This window comes from Entelurus aequoreus, linkage group LG17, assembly GCF_033978785.1.
Source record: "Entelurus aequoreus isolate RoL-2023_Sb linkage group LG17, RoL_Eaeq_v1.1, whole genome shotgun sequence".
Classification (NCBI taxonomy): Eukaryota; Metazoa; Chordata; class Actinopteri; order Syngnathiformes; family Syngnathidae; genus Entelurus; species Entelurus aequoreus.
The window spans coordinates 17236000-17255768 of record NC_084747.1 but is presented as its reverse complement, the minus strand read 5'-3'; the positions used below and the strand labels follow the sequence as shown (position 1 = coordinate 17255768).

At 39.1% G+C, this 19769-nt stretch overlaps 1 protein-coding gene across 4 annotated transcripts in view; it reads right to left on the bottom strand.

Annotated features, from left to right (window-relative positions):
* Positions 1–17196, bottom strand: part of npffr2a (neuropeptide FF receptor 2a) — an 87232-nt gene extending 70036 nt beyond the window's left edge. The window contains exons 1-4 of one of the 4 annotated variants that reach the window (XM_062025096.1): positions 15264–17196; positions 7672–7719; positions 6820–7085; positions 3375–3444 (exon numbers count right to left, since the gene is read on the bottom strand). The gene's annotated coding sequence lies outside the window, so the exon portion shown is untranslated. The remainder of the gene's footprint in view (positions 1–3374; positions 3445–6819; positions 7086–7671; positions 7720–15263) is intronic. The other 3 variants (XM_062025099.1, XM_062025098.1, XM_062025095.1) reach the window with 3 other exon arrangements.
* Between the last annotated feature and the right edge of the window lie 2573 nt (positions 17197–19769).

Below are 19769 nucleotides of genomic sequence, written 5' to 3'. Positions count from 1 at the left end.
GGTGAACCTAAATATAATTGATTAACTAAACAGCAAGTGAAGGTATAGCAAAACAAGACATTCAACAGGAAGTAGAACCAAAATAAAAGCACCAGGACAGTAAACGATACAGAATAAAGTAAAACAACTAACATAGACCAAACTGTCATGTGGGATCATGACAGTTTCATTCCACGGAGCGCCTGAATCAGTCTTGTTGCGGTATTAATTTACTCTGGAACCTTTTCCAGCGGATTAATAATTAATCAAAAATAATCCGTAGACGAGATGAGGCAATTCCTGAAGGAATTGCATGTGAATGCTCCAATGCTGAAGTTGAACTGAAATCCTGGAATTTTTTTTAGAATTGTTGAAGTAGAGCACACAATTCCCAAACAGTCTGAAAATTTTGAAGTTGGAACAGTTTCAATCAGATGAAAAATGTGGGAGTTGTGCAACTTTGAAGAATGTCCCATTGATTTCAATGGGAATTTCCCCAAAAATTGGGAATTTTGGGAAAAGCGGGAATTTTTTTGAAAATGGTAAAAAAAAAACTTGAATGGCCTGAATGAGTTGAAATGGTTGGTGTTGGAAATGTTCAAATCGGTCGAGAAATGTTGAAGTAGTAACATGTTGAATTGAGAAATGGTATTACGGAATTCCTGGAATTTTGGGAAAACCGGGAATTTTTCCAGTTCACAAAACGACTTTGTTTTTTGTCCGGATTAAGAAGAATGTTTAGACGGTGAAATGGTTAAAGTGGGTTGAAAAATGTGGGAGTAGTAGTCGCCAGAAAAAAGGGTGGAAATGGGGCTATGGAAAACCAGGAATTCTGGAAAATCCTGGAATTTTTTTGAACTTGAAAAAACAATAGTTTGAATATCCAGGATGGTGGAATGTGTTGAAGGTGGCGTGGTTTGTATCGGTTGAAAAATGTGGAAATGGTGGAAGTTTGAATGTCTCGGAAAACCTGGAATTCTGGGAAATCTGGGAATTTTTGGAATTTTTCAAGGGAAAGCCCGCGATTCCTGAATAGGCTGAACAGTTTAAGTTGGGACGGTTTGAATCGGGCGAAAAATGTGGAAGGTAGAGCGCGCCAAAATCTGGAGAAGAAGAAGAATAAGTAGAAGAATAAATAGATGAATTTTGGTGTAGAAATGCACATGTGTGAATGCTTTGGAGCGTTCACACAATAATTCATTCGCGGGCCGCATCTGGCCCGCGGGCCTTGACTTTGACACTTAGGCATTAGTGTATTGTCATATCCCTAGAAATCAACCAATATTGTAGGATATGAATTTCCACCAAATCTTTGCAAATCTGTTTCCCACTGGTGTGCAAACAGTAACAGCTAGACTCACAAGTCATACATTTCCTTCTATTTTTTTTTTTTGCACAAATGTCACACTCATCCCCTGAGAGTCAAAGAAAAGCTCCACTTCTCATTATTATTATTATTAGTATTATTATGCATATTTAATCTAACGCTTAGCAATTATAGTTTGTTCACCTCTAAAAAGAAGAGAAAATAATTGAGAATAGATGGTTTAGAAAAGGGAAACATTTAAATAAACAAATCATAAATAGACAAAAATGGGAAAAAATATAAATTAATAAGTAATATGTTCTAAAAAGGAGAGAAAATAATTAATAGATGGTTTAGAAGGGAAACATTTAAATAAACAAATCATAAATACACAAAAATAGGAAAAAATATAAATTAATAAGTAATATGTTCTAAAAAGGAGAGAAAATAATTAATAGATGGTTTAGAAAAGGGAAACATTTAAATAAACAAATCATAAATAGACAAAAATAGCAAAAAATATAAATTAATAAGTAATATGTTCTAAAAAGGAGAGGAAAATAATTGAGAATAGATGGTTTAGAAAAGGGAAACATTTAAATAAACACATCATAAATGGACAAAAATAGGAAACAATATAAACTAATAAGTAATATGTTCTAAAAAGGAGAGAAAATAATTGAGAATAGATGGTTTAGAAAAGGGAAACATTTAAATAAACAAATCATAAATAGACAAAAATGGGAAAAAAATATAAATTAATAAGTAATATGTTCTAAAAAGTAGAGAAATAATTGAGAATAGATGGTTTAGAAAAGGGAAACATTTAAATAAACTAATCATAAATAGACAAAAATAGGAAAAAATATAAATAATAAGTAATATGTTCTAAAAAGGAGAGAAAATAATTGAGAATAGATGGTTTAGAAAAGGGAAACATTTAAATAAACAAATCATAAATAGACAAAAATAGGAAAAAAATATAAATTAATAAGTAATATGTTCTAAAAAGTAGAGAAATAATTGAGAATAGATGGTTTAGAAAAGGGAAACATTTAAATAAACAAATCATAAATAGACAAAAATAGGAAAAAAATATAAATTAATAAGTAATATGTTCTAAAAAGTAGAGAAATAATTGAGAATAGATGGTTTAGAAAAGGGAAACATTTAAATAAACAAATCATAAATAGACAAAAATAGGAAAACATATAAATTAATAAGTAATATTTTCTAAAAAGGAGAGAAAATAATTGAGAATAGATGGTTTAGAAAAGGGAAACATTTAAATAAACAAATCATAAATAGACAAAAATGGGAAAAAAAATATAAATTAATAAGTAATGTGTTCTAAAAAGTAGAGAAATAATTGAGAATAGATGGTTTAGAAAAGGGAAACATTTAAATAAACAAATCATAAATAGACAAAAATAGGAAAAAATATAAATTAATAAGTAATATTTTCTAAAAAGGAGAGAAAATAATTGAGAATAGATGGTTTAGAAAAGGGAAACATTTAAATAAACAAATCATAAATAGACAAAAATTGGAAAAAGTATAAATTAATAAATACAGAAAAAAATATATGTAAATAAATACATAGGTTGAGAACTATATTTCTATATTTTATGCTTGGATTACGTCGCTGTCCCCTTTTCCTCCCATAGCCTCTTGATGGCTACTGCAATTATTCGCACCGCTGCATACATCTCCAATTATGTTTCATTAGTTGAACTTGAACAAAAAAAACAAAAAAAAGCAGCTAATTGTACATCTTTTTTAAACAAAATCCTCTTCAGTGTGTAACACGTTAGGGGCAATAAGGTGAGGAATTTTTGGCTTTGCTTCAAAAAAAAAAAAAAAAAAACTTGAGAGGATGAGTGTGCATGACAGGACTGTGGACGTGCACAAAGAGCCCTGTGTGCACAAATGAGTGCATCGGGGCGGACATGGAGTGCGAGATGACGTGAAGGAGACACGCACCTCATGATGCCCGACTCACACCATGAGAACGTTACAGCATCATTGGCATGGTTAGGAATGCAATATTTGCTCTCTTTGATTACTGCAAAATGATGCCAGAACTTACCTATTGTGACATTTAGAGCTTCACTGCAGATTTGCAAACCGTGGGGGGAGAAAAAAGTGTCCGCCCGTCTCTGCATAGGACAAGAAGCAAAAGAAGGGGTGTTGTAAGAAAAAAAGAAGAAGCAGCAGCATGCATTATTTGCGTAAAGCAGTCCGGCTCGGTGCGCCTGCATGGAGTGCGGCGCATCTTCCCAGGCTGAAGACGCACTCAGCCAGCTGCTTGGAGCGCAAGTGGCGGGCTGAGAGCGCCGAGCGCCCCTTTTTTAAGGGCCGTGACGTCGGACGGGAGGGGAGTGGAGGGGGTGGGCCGAGCAGGCTAATGTGGTCTGTGGTGGCGGGGGTGTGAGCGATACCCTCGCCTGCCGCGGCCGCTGGCGTGTCGATGGAAAGTGCGCACACGAGCACACGCGGGAATGATGACGATGAGGCAGGTCACAGCTGGTACATGTGCAAAGTCCACGCATGCATGCATCTGTACTGTATGCACTGTATGCAATGGCCAGACTGAACACACACACATTTACAGAATAAGTGATGCACCAGCGTTACATCATTTAACCCTTGTGTTGTCCTCATTTGCTGTATACACCCCGTGTCCTCCGGGTCAAAATGACCCGTCTTCACTAAACCCCTAATATAAGCAGCTTAATTGAATTTAAAGGCCTACTGAAATGAAATTTTCTCATTTAAACGGGGATAGCAGATCCATTCTATGTGTCATACTTGATCATTTCGCGATATGGCCATATTTTTGCTGAAAGGATTTAGTAGAGAACATCGACGATAAAGTTCGCAACTTTTGGTCGCTGATAAAAAAAAGCCTTGCCTATACAGGAAGTAGCGTGACGTCGCAGGTTGAAAGGCTCCTCACATTTCCCCATTGTTTACACCAGCAGCGAGAGCGATTCGGACCGAGAAAGCGACGATTACCCCATTAATTTGAGCGAGGATGAAAGATTCGTGGATGAGGAATGTGAGAGTGGAGGACTAGAGTGCAGTGCAGGACGTATCTTTTTTCGCTCTGACCGTAACTTAGGTACAAGCTGGCTCATTGGATTCCACACTTTCTCCTTTTTCTATTGTGGATCATGGATTTGTATTTTAAACCACCTCGGATACTATATCCTCTTGAAAATGAGAGTCGAGAACGCGAAATGGACATTCACAGTGACTTTTATCTCCACGACAATACATCGGCGAAGCACTTTAGCTACAGAGCTAACGTGATAGCATCATGCTTAAATGCAGATGGAAACAAAAGAAATAAGCCCCTGACTGGAAGGATAGACAGAAGATCAACAATACTACCAAACTCTGGACCTGTAACCACACGGTTAATGCTGTCCAGCCTGGCGAAGCCTAGCAATGCTGTTGCTAACGACGCCATTGAAGCTAACTTAGCTACGGGACCTCGACAGAGCTATGCTAAAAACATTAGCTATCCACCTACGCCAGCCCTCATCTGCTCATCAACACCCGTGCTCACCTGCGTTCCAGCGATCGACGGCGCGACGAAGGACTTCACCCGATCATCGATGCGGTCGGCGGCTAGCGTCGGATAGCGCGTCTGCTATCCAAGTCAAAGTCCTCCTGGTTGTGTTGCTGCAGCCAGCCGCTAATACACCGATCCCACCTACAGCTTTCTTCTTTGCAGTCTCCATTGTTCATTAAACAAATTGCAAAAGATTCACCAACACAGATGTCCAGAATACTGTGGAATTTTGCGATGAAAACAGAGCTGTTTGTATTGGGATACAATGTGTTCGAATACTTCCGCTTCAACCATTGACGTCACGCGCATACGTCATCATATATAGACGTTTTCAACCGGAAGTTTCGCGGGAAATTTAAAATTGCACTTTATAAGTTAACCCGGCCGTATTGGCATGTGTTGCAATGTTAAGATTTCATCATTGATATATAAACTATCAGACTGCTTGGTCGGTAGTAGTGGCTTTCAGTAGGCCTTTAAACACCAAATTTCATCTTGCTTGAAGAAACAACTTGTCAGTCACCACAAAATGTGTGAATAACTGAGTTTTCCCTCTTCACTTCATTTCTATAGCTTAAGAAAAGCAAAACAATTTGCGTTTTGAATGCATTTTTATTCATCCCAATGACTTAGTTTCTTTCTTTTCTTTCTCCAGTGAACAATTGAAGACAGTGTACAATACAAAAATATGAAAAATAACATAACCCATTCAACTAATTAACTAACCCTAATTATAAATAAATAAATGATAAATGGGTTATACTTGTATAGCGCTTTTCTACCTTCAAGGTACTCAAAGCGCTTTCACAGTATTTCCACATTCATCCATTCACACACACATTCACACACTGATGGAGGGAGCTGCCATGCAAGGCGCTAACCAGCACCCATCAGGAGCAAGGGTGAAGTGTCTTGCCCAAGGACACAACGGCCGTGACTAGGATGGTAGAAGGTGGGGATTGAACCCCAGTAACCAGCAACCCTCCGATTGCTGGCACGGCCACTCTACCAACTTCGCCACGCCGCACATGTAGGGCAGTATGCAAGTGTGCAGCCTTTGCAGATATATTTCTTACACCTGCAGCACACAGTGTGTGTTTTACAGTCCTTCTTTTGAGGGCAGAACTGACATCTCTTCCTCTTACTTGCCCTAGCTGGGGAAGTGGCTGTGGTAGCTGGATCCTCAGGTTGATCAGGAGCTCCTGCACTCTGAATAGCTTTTACAACTGCTGCTGAGGCTTCTGTGCGGGGGACATGCTTCCTTCTTTCAATGAGTGGAATTACAAGTGCCTTTCCCAGCTTCTCCAGGAACACCCTCCTCTTGTTCTGCTTACGAGACATCTAGGTCGGGTTGATCTCTCTCTAAATCACAAAGGCATTGTAGGAGGAAACATCAATGATGTTGTGGAAGATGACCAGGGGCCAGCGGGCAGTCATCCTTCTGCAGCTGTATGTTCCAATCACCTTATCTAGGTTGTCCACACCTCCCTTGTTGCGGTTGTAGTCTAGGATGATGACTGGCTTCCTGTCCTCACGATCGCTAATGTCACCATCTGTGTGCAGTGTGCTCAGAAGAACTACATTGTCCCAGACCTCTCTTATGGCTGCAAGTTTGTCTGTCACACGTCTTGCTGGTTTTGACTCACTGTCATCAAATCGTATCAGTCTTGAGTCGGTGTGAAAGAGTTTGAGTGGCATTGTGGCTCGAAAAATTGGCCTTCCACTCTCTGCATCCCATAGACTAGTTGCAGCCTCACCTCGGGACCTGTATACACCGGCTAAGATTAGCAGCCCTAAGTAGGCCTGCTGGTCAGTCTCATCCATCTTTTTCCAGCTGTCTCCATATTTGCGAAAACCCTCCAAATTTGTCATCTCCAGGATTATTTTTTCAATTGCTGGTGTGATAAACAGGTAGAATGTAGACACAATGTCATGGGCATGAGAAACGGCATACCGTGTGGGTCCTGGAGTCATCTTTATGAAGTCTCTCTTTCAGCTTCAGGGTTGTCTTCTTCTGAAGATGATTCATCATGCTCTGGATTGTATTCCTCCCCATCTTCTTCTTCTGATACATCCTCCACTTCCTCTTCTGAATCAGAGTTGTCTTGCTGGACATCTGAAAAAATCGTCTCTAGAGCCTCTTCGGCGGTATAACGCACACTCATGGCTTCAGCACAGACAGAATCCGGGGCCCTGTGATCTGCAGCACCTTTATAATCTCTGGAAATCCACAGAAAAAGAGCTGTGCTACTGATGGACTATATAACAACTAAAACATTGTAACATTCTGTGATGTATAAATAACTCTGTGACTTTGATTTCAAGACTTTGTGACTCACGGGTCATTTTGACCTGAAGACCACCTTTGTAAAAATGTTTGTACAGCTTACATGGAAATGTGAATAAAAGCAACATTTCACTTTTTCTACTGTTGGTGCCAAGCTAGGAAAAGTCATAAAATTTCAAGTTAAAAAAATATCGTTTAGGGGATTTTTTTTTTGGTTTTTAACACAGTGGCGGGTCAAAATGACCCGAGGACAACAGGAGGGTTAAGATAATTAATGTCAGAGTGTGTTGTTGGTGACGAACCCCAAGATGCAGAGATGGCAGCCTTTGTCCAGGAAAACATGATTTAATGTTCATAAGATAAAGGTAAAAACACAAACCAGGAACTAGGAATAGCCAAAACTGAAAACAGGAACCAGCAAACAGAAAAAAACTGGAAACAGCTAATGGCTAACAAGAAAACACGAAACAAAAGAACTAGGAGAAAGCAAACTACAAATAGCTAACAGGAACAGCTTACCGCTACGACGACAGGTACAAGGACAAGTAGTAGCACGACAGGTAGTAGCTGTAACGATATCGACACGACACGTCAGAACGACAATAATCCAGCCCTGAGTGGAGGGGAAGGCAGGTTCAAATAGCATCTGGCTGATTGACACCAGGTGTGGCCCGGTGCCAATCAGCCACAGCTGAGGGGGAAAAGCACTCAGGGATACAAGCAGGAAATGAAGACAAAATAAAAGCACTGACAGGAAACTAAGACAAACGCAACCAAACTGTCAGGGGCAACCCTGACAATTAAATAGTTTTGTTTCTTTAAGATGAGCAATTATAGACATGCACCGGGCTAATTTAGTCGTGTTGTTTAAATCGGTATTTTTCAATCTTTTTAGCGTTGAAAAAATCCGGAGGCACACGACCAGCAGAAGTCATTAAAAAACAAAACTCAGTTGACAGTAAAAAGTCGTTGTCGCAATTGTTGGATATGACTTTAAAGCATAACCAAGCATGCATCGCTGTAGCTTAGGGCTGGGCGATATATCGATATACGCGATATATCGCGGGTTTGTCTCTGTGCGATATAGAAAATGACTATATCGTGATATTCGAGTATACGTTCTCACGCAGTTGCTTTTAGCTGCGGGCATTACACTACAGGCTCTTTCCTGGGTCTCCTTCTCATAGACAGACAAGCGCACCTTCTTACACACGTCACATACTGTCACGACATACGTCACATACGTATACGCCCTCGCGCAGCAAAGAGGTAGCAGCAAGGGTAACGTTAGCTGTGATGCTAGCGCAGCCGTGCGAGTGGTAATACGAGAGAGAGAAGGTGCAAATCTGGTAACAAATGAAGGAATAATTAATTCCACCAAAAAACAGCAGGGGGTCCATAGTCTGGCGGTGGTTTGGCTTCAAGTGGGAATATGTCGAACAGACAACCGTAATTTGTCAAGTGTGGGGCAAAACCGTTGCTATAAAAAGTAGCATTACTGCTAATATGTAGCATCATTTGAAAAGTCACCTGCTAGAGAATGAAGAGTGCTTACTCCGAATGTCAACATCTCCGTTCGGTGCCACACGCCCACACCATCAAAATGCCGAGGCAAACATTTCCATATCAACACCGTATGAAAAAAATAGTGATTTTTTTTAGTTGGATTTCCTTCTCTGCATGAAAGTTTTAAAGTAGCATATATTAATGCAGTAGGAAGAAGAATGTTTTAATGTAGACACTAGGGCTGCAACTAACGATTAATTTGATAATCGATTAATCTGTCGATTATTACTTCGATTAATAATCGGATAAAAGAGACAAAATTTATATCCTATCCAGTATTTTATTGAAAAAAAACAGCATACTATCACCATACTTATTTTGATTATTGTTTCTCAGCTGTTTGTAAATGTTGCAGTTTAAAAATAAAGGTTTATTTAAATAAAAAATAAATAAATAAAAATTATTAAAAAAAAATTAAATAAAATAAACTCTGCGCATGCGCATAGCATAGATCCAACGAATCGATGACTAAATTAATTAATAATCGATTGTAATCGATTTAATCGATTAGTTGTTGCAGCCCTAGTAGACACATAGAATCATCATACTGCTGTGATTATATGCATCAAGTGTTCATTCAAGGCTAAGGCAAAATATCGAGATATATATTGTGTATCGCGATATGGCCTTAAAATATCGCAATATTAAAAAAAGGCCATATCGCCCAGCCCTACTATAGCTCTTGTCTCAAAGTAGGTGTACTATCACCACCTGTCACATCCCACCCTGACTTATTTGGAGTTTTTTGCTGTTTTCCTGTGTGCAGTTTTTTACTTCTTGTCTTGCGCTCCTATTTTGGTGGCTTTTTCTCTTTTTTTGGTATTTTCCTGTAGCAGTTTCATGTCTTCCTTTGAGCGATATTTCCCCGCATCTACTTTGTTTTAGCAATCAAGAATATTTCAGTTGTTTTTATCCTTCTTTGTGGGGACATTGTTGATTGTCATGTCATGTTCGGATGTACTTTGTGGACGCCGTCTTTGCTCCACAGTAAGTCTTTGCTGTCGTCCAGCATTCTGTTTTTGTTTACTTTGCAGCCATCAGTATTAGTTTCGTTCTGCATAGCCTTCCCTAAGCTTCAATGCCTTTTCTTAGGGGCACTCACCTTTTGTTTATTTTTGGTTTAAGCATTAGACACAATTTTACCTGCACACTGCCTCCCGCTGTTTCCGAAAGCTACAAAGCAATTTGCTACCGGCTGCCACCTACTGATATGGAAGAGTATTACACGGTTACTCTGCCGAGCTCTAGACAGCACCGACACTCAACAACAACACATTATTTGCAGATTATAATTACTGTTTTGCAAAAAATATTTTTAACCCAAATAGGTGAAATTAGATCATCTCCCACGGCACACCAGACAGTGGTTGAAAAACACTGGTTTAAATGATGTCAGATATAGATGTGCACGTACAGTACAGGCCAAAAATTTGGACACACCTTCTCATTCAACGGTCGTGAGTTCAAACTAGGGCTGGGCGGTATATCGAATATACTCGATATATCGCGGGTTTGTTTCTGTGCGATGTAGAAAATGACTATATCGTGAGTATTCGAGTATACGTTCTCACGCAGTTGCTTTTAGCTGCAGGTATTACACTGCAGGCTCTTCTCACTCTTTCTTGTCTCTCCTTCTCACAGAGAGATAAAACAAGCGCACCTTCTTACATACGTCACATACTGTCGTGCGTGCAACGTCATATGCCCTCGCCGAGCAGAGAGGTAGCAGCATGGGTAAAGTTAGCAGTGGCAGGTGCGAAGCGATGCGAGTGGTAATATGAGAGAGAGAATGTGCCAATCTGGTAACAAATGGAGGAATAATTAATTCCCAAGAAAAACAGCACGGGGTCCATCATCTTGCGGTGGTTTGGCTTCAAGCGGGAAGATGTTGAACAGACAACCGTAATATGTCAAGCATGCGGCAAAAGTGTAGCTACAAAAAGTAGCAGCACTACTAATTTGTAAAGTCACCCGCTAGAGAATGAAGAGTGCTTCAAACTCCGCATGTCAACATCTTCGGCCAATGCCACACCCAACAAGCAACCAGCACTGACCCAATTGAGCCTGGCGTCTTCCATTTCCACATCAACACAGAATGAAAAAGATTGTCAACAACAGAAGGAGATGACGTCCGTAGTAAACTACCACATAGCGAAGGACATACACTATTTGATTTCTTCTTATGCAGCTCATTTTTATTTGACAGTTATTGAAATATCTTGTGTGACATCATGCACTTTATTTATTTTAAACTATTGTAGTGGCGTTCTGTACAAAAAGTGCACTTTAATTTAGTGTTGTTTTGATATGTCATCTTAGTGACATCATGCACAAAAGTGCTCAACAACAATTAATAAATACAGTTTTGCTAAATTGACTTAGTTGTGATTTCCCTCTCTGCATTAAAATGAGCATATATTAATGCAGTATGAAGAAGAATGTTTTAATGTAGACACATAGAATCATCATACTGCTGTGATTATATGCATCAAGTGTTCATTCAAGGCTAAGGCAAAATATCGCGATATATATCGTGTATCGTGACATGGCCTGAAAATATCGAGATATTAATAAAAGGCCATATCGCCCGAGCCGAGTTCAAACCCCGGCCGAGTCAAACCAAAGACTATAAAAATGGGACCCATTACCTCCCTGCTTGGCACTCACCATCAACGGGTGGAATTGGGGGTTAAATCACCAAAATGATTCCCGAGCGTGGCCACCGCTGCTGCTCACTGCTCCCCTCCCAGGGGGTGGAACAAGGGGATGGGTCAAACGCAGTGAGTAATTTCACCACGCCTAGTGTGTGTGTGACTATCAGTGGTACTTTAACTTAACTTTATTTTCATGACTATTTACATTGTAGATTGTCACTGAAGGCATCACAACTATGAATGAACACATGTGGAGTTATGTACTTAACTAAAAAAGGTGAAATAAATGAAAACATGTTATTTGTATTCTAGTTTCTTCAAAATAGCCACCCTTTGCTCTGATTACCGCTTTGCACACTCTTGGCATTCTCTCCATGAGCTTCAAGAGGTAGTCACCTGAAATGGTTTTCACTTCACAGGTGTGCTCGAAGCTCATGGAGAGAATGCCAAGAGTGTGCAACGCAGTAATCAGAGCAAAGGGTGGCTACTTTGAAGAAACTAGAATATAAAACATGTTTCCAGTTAGTTCACCTTTTGTTGTTAAGTACATAACTCCACATGTGTTCATTCATAGTTGTGATGCCTTCAGTGACAATCTACAATGTAAATAGTCATGAAAATAAAGACAACTAATTGAATGAGGAGAAGGTGTGTCCAAACTTTTGGCCTGCACTGCATATTACGGGGGCGGGGAAGAAAAAAAACCAGGCTTTGCTACATATTTCAAATTGAGGCCTGGAGCTCTGCCAATTATCTGTCAGTCCGTTACAAACATGGGAGCTTTTTTTCTGCAAATTGCTCATACTTTACTGATGTCACATTCAGGTCACGTCCCGACCATTAAATATGTTTTGTGCTCTGTTCTCAATGGATACTAGGAAACCATTTGGCCTTTTTTCCTAGACAAAATTCCGTGTACTTGTGTTGTTTTCGGCTGCACGAACCGTTCCAATCGCGGAAAGCTAAACGTTTCTTCAGAGTTCCTCGAGAGGCAATCAAAAAGGGCGGAAGAGTGCAAGATATACTCTAGCCTTTAAATAGACCCCCCTTTTAGACCAGTTGATCTGCCGGTTCTTTTCTGCTCTGCCCCCCTCTCCTTCGTGGAAGGGGGGGCACAGGTTCGGTGGCCGCGGATGAAGCGCTGGCTTTCCAAAGTCGGGACCCGGGGTGGACCGCTCGCCTGTGCATCGGTTGGGGACATCTCTGCGCTGCTGACCTGTCTCCACTCAAGATGGGCTCCTGCTGGCCCCACTATGGACTGGACTCTCACTATTATGTTAGATCCACTATGGACTGGACTCTCACTATTATGTTAGATCCACTATGGACTGGACTCTCACTATTATGTTAGATCCACTATGGACTGTACTCTCACTATTATGTTAGATGCACTATGGACTGGACTCTCACTATTATGTTAGATCCACTATGGACCGGACCCTCACAATATTATGTTAGATCCACTATGGACTGGACTCTCACTATTATGTTAGATCCACTATGGACTGGACTCTCTCACTATTATGTTAGATCCACTATGGACTGGACTCCCACAATATTATGTTAGATCCACTATGGACTGGACTCTCACTATTATGTTAGATCCACTATGGACTGGACTCTCACTATTATGTTAGATCCACTATTGACTGGACTCTCACTATTATGTTAGATCCACTATAGCCTGGACTCTCACTATTATGTTAGATCCACTATTGACTGGACCCACACTATTATGTTAGATCCACTATGGACTGGACTCCCACAATATTATGTTAGATCCACTATGGACTGGACTCTCACTATTATGTTAGATCCACTATGGACTGGACTCTCACTATTATGTTAGATCCACTATTGACTGGACTCTCACTATTATGGTAGATCCACTATAGCCTGGACTCTCACTATTATGTTAGATCCACTATTGACTGGACTCACACTATTATGTTAGATCCACTATGGACTGGACTCTCACTATTATGTTAGATCCACTATGGACTGGACTCTCACTATTATGTTAGATCCACTATTGACTGGACTCTCACTATTATGTTGGATCCACTATAGCCTGGACTCTCACTATTATGTTAGATCCACTATTGACTGGACTCTCACAATATTATGTTAGATCCACTATGGACTGGACTCTCACTACTATGTTAGATCCACTATGGACTGGACTCTCACTATTATGTTAGATGCACTATGGACTGGACTCTCACTATTATGTTAGATCCACTATGGACTGGAATCTCACTATTATGTTAGATCCACTATGGACTGGACTCTCACTATTATGTTAGATGCACTATGGACTGGACTCTCACAATATTATGTTAGATCCACTAAGGACTGGACTCTCACTATTATGTTAGATCCACTATGGACTGGACTCTCACTATTATGTTAGATGCACTATGGACTGGACTCTCACAATTATGTTAGATCCACTATAGCCTGGACTCTCACTATTATGTTAGATCCACTATTGACTGGACCCACACTATTATGTTAGATCCACTATGGACTGGACTCCCACAATATTATGTTAGATCCACTATGGACTGGACTCTCACTATTATGTTAGATCCACTATGGACTGGACTCTCACTATTATGTTAGATCCACTATTGACTGGACTCTCACTATTATGGTAGATCCACTATAGCCTGGACTCTCACTATTATGTTAGATCCACTATTGACTGGACTCACACTATTATGTTAGATCCACTATGGACTGGACTCTCACTATTATGTTAGATCCACTATGGACTGGACTCTCACTATTATGTTAGATCCACTATTGACTGGACTCTCACTATTATGTTGGATCCACTATAGCCTGGACTCTCACTATTATGTTAGATCCACTATTGACTGGACTCTCACAATATTATGTTAGATCCACTATGGACTGGACTCTCACTACTATGTTAGATCCACTATGGACTGGACTCTCACTATTATATTAGATGCACTATGGACTGGACTCTCACTATTATGTTAGATCCACTATGGACTGGAATCTCACTATTATGTTAGATCCACTATGGACTGGACTCTCACTATTATGTTAGATGCACTATGGACTGGACTCTCACAATATTATGTTAGATCCACTAAGGACTGGACTCTCACTATTATGTTAGATCCACTATGGACTGGACTCTCACTATTATGTTAGATCCACTATTGACTGGACTCACACTATTATGTTAGATCCACTATGGACTGGACTCTCACTATTATGTTAGATCCACTATGGACTGGACTCTCACATTATGCTAGATCCACTCGACGTCCATTGCACCGGTCACCCAGGGGGTGGTTCCCCACATCTGCGGTCCCCTCCAAGGTTTCTCATTGTCCCATTGGGTTGAGTTTGTCCTTGCCCTGATGTGGGATCTGAGCCCAGGATGTCGTTGTGGCTTGTGCAGCCCTTTGAGACACTCAGGATTTAGGGCTATATAAGTAAATATTGATTGATTGATTGAAAATTTGTGGAGGAGAAAAAACAGCTCACACTCCAGTCCAAGGGAGCAAAGTCAAAGAAGAGTTTGTAGTGATCACTAGGTTTAAGGTTTGTTTCATATACTTTGAACGTTTATTATTTCCCATTTAAGTATTATCTTGATATTATTTGTATTCCTTAAACCCAAGAGTGCTTTGAGTGTTTTGAAAATGTGAGCAAAACCTGAAGGAGTTAAAGTTTTTTACCAAAGACAACAATGATAAATGAATCTTTCAGCACATACCCAATGTTGACGTCTGTAGTTATATTTTGATAAAGACGGGGGGAAAACACATCTACTTGTAAACGGCGCGTGCAACAACAGCAACAAACATGGCAGTAGATGTGAATTTAAATAATCAAATGCAATCTTACCCGAGCAAAAACGATGTCCTTGACCCAGCCACACACAAAGAAGTTGTAGACCTCCATGCTGTTCCAGGTCTCCATCTGTTTTGTCATATAGAATGGCGTCTGGAACACATGAGTACAATATGTCTGGGAACGTGACTGACATATAATCCTTGATATCACTCGACATAATCTTTTTTTGATAAAGTATAGGGATCTATTCCATTGCATAGTTTGATTTTTGTTGCTGGTATCTGCTTTTTGCAGGAAGATTGAAGCCTATTTTGCACTCGGATAGTTCGCACACTGCGTGCTGTACAACAGCCATCTTGGCTTGGTCGATCACCACTGGTTTTCACTTCCGGGGAAACAATTGTCACTTGTCGGCCTACCAGCTATATTCTAGCCTAGCTTCATGTTAAAATTTGAGTTTCGAGTTAGCGTGTGGCTAACATAGCTATGCTAGTGTTGTTTGTGTCCTTCTGTCGCACTCCTTAGAGGGGAAATGCACTTTTTGGGGAATTTTGCCTGTTGTTTACGATCATAATGAGAGACATGGAGATGGATGTATTTTTAATGCATTCTAAATATTTAATGAATGCGATCAAAAGTCTGCTTATAATGGAGTCTATAGGAGCCGCTCCATTCTGCCTATAAATCCCTTAAAATACATCCAAACACCTCCATTGGGGTTTTATATGCACTATGTAGGTATATATGTAATGTGGCACGTTCATAATAACATTTAATATTTATTTAGATAATTTTAAGCATTATTTCAGAAACGCATCACAAGGTTGGCTTTTTTTTCCCCACTCCATCACTGAGTTTTACTCACTGCAGTATTTATGAGAGCCAACCATACTTGCCAACCCTCCCAAATTTTCCGGGAGACTCTAGAAATTCAGCGCCTCTCCCGAAAACCTCCCGGGAAAAATATTCTCCAGAAAATCTCTCGATTTTCAGCCGGAGCTGGAGGCCACGCCCCCTCCAGCTCCATGCGGACCTGAGTGAGGACAGCCTTTTTTCACGTCCGCTTTCCCACGATATAAGCAGCGTGCCTGCCCAATAAACGTTATTCCATACGAGGCGTCCGGCATACATCACCAAGACGTCTCAAGAAGGTAATAAATACAAGAATGTGCGTGCGTGTGTGCGTGTGTGTGTGTGTGTGTGTGTGTGTGTCATCGGTAGAGGTGGGTGGTAACGAGCTACATTTACTCCGTTACATTTACTTGAGTAACTTTTTGGATAAATTGTACTTTCCAGAGTGTTATAGTAGCATACTTTTACTTGAGTATTTTTGAGAAGAAGAAGAAACGCTACTTTTACGCCGTTACATTGAATTTCATTCCGATCGTTACTTGTATCTATATCACAATTATTTATCATTATCGATTCACATTTATTTATATCACAATTATTTATCATTATCGATTCACATTTATTTATATCACAATTATTTATCATTATCTATTCACATTTATTTATATCACAATTATTTATAATGATCGATTAAGGCTTGCAAAGATGTATTCTAATGTCAGCGAATCTGCTTCCGGCAGGCACGGTCACGTGACTCCGTTTCGCCAATCCAACGTGAGCAGTACTGACGTTTTATTCCATTTCACCAATCAACCGAGCTCCAACTACAGCTATAGGAAGCTGAAACAAGTCAGTATTTTTTAAAGTATATGATAAACCTACTTACTTGTTTAAGTGTCAGAATGTTACCAAATAACTTTAATTACATGACATGACGTCAGCACATCCCGGCTGTTTGAGACAACTGCTGAACACAAACTTCCTAAATCAGTTAACTGAAAAAAAACGACCTTTTTGTATGTCTCTAATGATCCTAATGACCACATGTGTCATTTAAACACAGTAAAAACATTACCAAAGACGTTAAAAAGCAGTGGAAAGTTGTACTTATCTGTTAAATCCGTAGCTTTAAAGTTACTAGTTATTAGCATGTAGCATGTTCTTCTTCTACTGTATTTACATCTAGCGTAGCTAAACAAGCTGAAATGACCACAATCGCCCCCTAGTGTACGAGAGGCACATTGCGTATGGCCATCAGTCACCTTCGAGATAAGAGCATGGAAACTAAAACTTCACATGTGGCTGTGGAAACAGAGGAAACGAAATTATTTGACAAATCATACTAATTTAGTACATAGAAATTTACTGACTGTGAAAAGTGACATGACGTCAGACAAAGCAGCAAAAAAATATTAAATTATTACTTTCAAACTCGTAAAAAAGAACATTTATATCACGCTCTTTGTCAGTAGAAATGTTCACATTTCAGCCTACAATAATTCCACTAGCTAGAGAAAACATGTTGAAGTAAATTAGAAATGAATTCTGTTTTACACACACGTACACCATCCAACTACAATTGTAGTCCAAGAATCATTAAAAATAACTACTAAATAAACTCACAAGTTACTAAATACTTGAGTAGTTTTTTTTCTCGAAATACTTACCTACTCATACTCAAGTAATTATTTTGACGACTACTTTTTACTTTTACTTTAGTCATATTATTCTAAAACAGGGGTGTCAAACTTGTTTTCATTGAGGACCAAATCGCAGTTGTGGATGCCCTCAAAGGAGTAAATTATGAATATACATGTATATATTTATATAATACATTAACAATATTTTTTTTTACATAAGCTGCAAAAAAAATATTACAATTTTACTTTAAAAACTGGCAGCTCAGTCACAAGAATTTTACAGTAAAATCAGTGGGTTTTTACAGCATATAAAAAAATGAATAAATGGAGTGAAAAAACAATACCAATGTTTTTAGTGGTAAAATTCAAGCAACAGAGCTGCCAGTTTATTGTTTTTTACCGTAAAATCTTGTTGTTTTAATGTTGTTTTTGTTTATTTTTAATGGTTTAGTGTCTTACTGTATATTTTGAAAAAAACAGTACCGAAGCTGATTTTACGGTAAAAAAAACCCTCAGTTGTCGGAATTTAACCGTAAAATCTATTGTCAATTTTACATTGTAAAATTTGATTGATAATTTGTTTTGAAATCATAAATCAAGCAAATATTTAAGCACAGTATTTATCTTTATTTCAACACAAATATATGATAATATAATATTTAGATTTTGATAATATTGAATTTTAAAAGATATGCAACTGCATGCAGTACATGATTTTTAATGTCAAAAGGGAAAGAACAAATATATTTAGTAAGAAAAGACTAAGCATTTTATTAACGCATATTATTTCCAGGCTTTCGCGGGCCACATAAAATAATGTGGCGGGCCAGATTTGGCCCCCAGGCCTTGAGTTTGACACCTGTGCTCTAATGGATCGGTACTCTTACTTGAGTACCACTTTTGGTTACTCTACCCACCACTGGTCATCGGGCTATTATTTTTAAGTCTGTAAAGCACTTGACGTTGCATTTATTTTATGTATGAAAAGTGCTTTATAAATAAAGTTTGATTTGATTTTGATTTGAATAAACCAAACATTTGACGATCCCCCGCGCCACCATAGCATATCAGCAAACCCCCTAATAATAATAATAATAATCATAATACATTTGACTTATGAGGCGCCATTCTGGGCACTCAAGGACACCGTACAAAATCAAAACATTAAAATAAATTGGAGAAAAACAACAACAACAACAACAACAACAACAACAACAACAACAAAGATGGATAAGATTTACAGTAAATAAGCAGTCAGGAATAAGTGTGTTTTGAGTCTTGATTTAAAGAGGGATGGTGGGCCCCATTGAGCAACTGTTCTTAAGAACAAATTGTGTTCTTTGGCCCATTTACAAAGTTTTTAAGGAGATTTTTGAATTCACCAATGTTTTCTTAGCTGGGATTTGTTCGTAGGTAAGAACAAAATCTACGAGTGCTCCAGAGCACTCTAAGGGTGGCCTATTTGTTCTTAAGTGTGACAAGTTCCCTTACTTCTATTGTCTAATGTTACATTAATATCATAGATGGATGGATGGATGGATGGATGGATGGATGGATGGATGGATGGATGGATGATGGATGGATGGATGGATGGATGGATGGATGGATGGATAGATAGATATAGATATAGATATAGATAAGACAGACAGACATATAGCAAAATGAGCAATATATATACATTATATATATACTGTGTGCTTGGACGCGCGCACACACACACACACACACACACACACACACACACACACACACACACACACACACACACACACACACACACACACACACACACACACACACATGCATAGAAACACCAATCAGAAGTGCACAGTGTGTTCCCAGATGCAGCCCACACCTATCAGTTTATGGTTTGCGTAAAGGCTAACTTGTTATTTTCCTTTGTAATCTCTGCCTACTGAGCCTATGGTGCTGTTAAGTTATTGTGGCTCAATTTGCCTTAATTTTGTTTATGTTAATGTATTATTATTTAATCATCAATTACCGGGGCGTTGATTTAGTGATTGGTGACTCTTTAAACAACCAACAGGCCTCTCACACCTTGCTG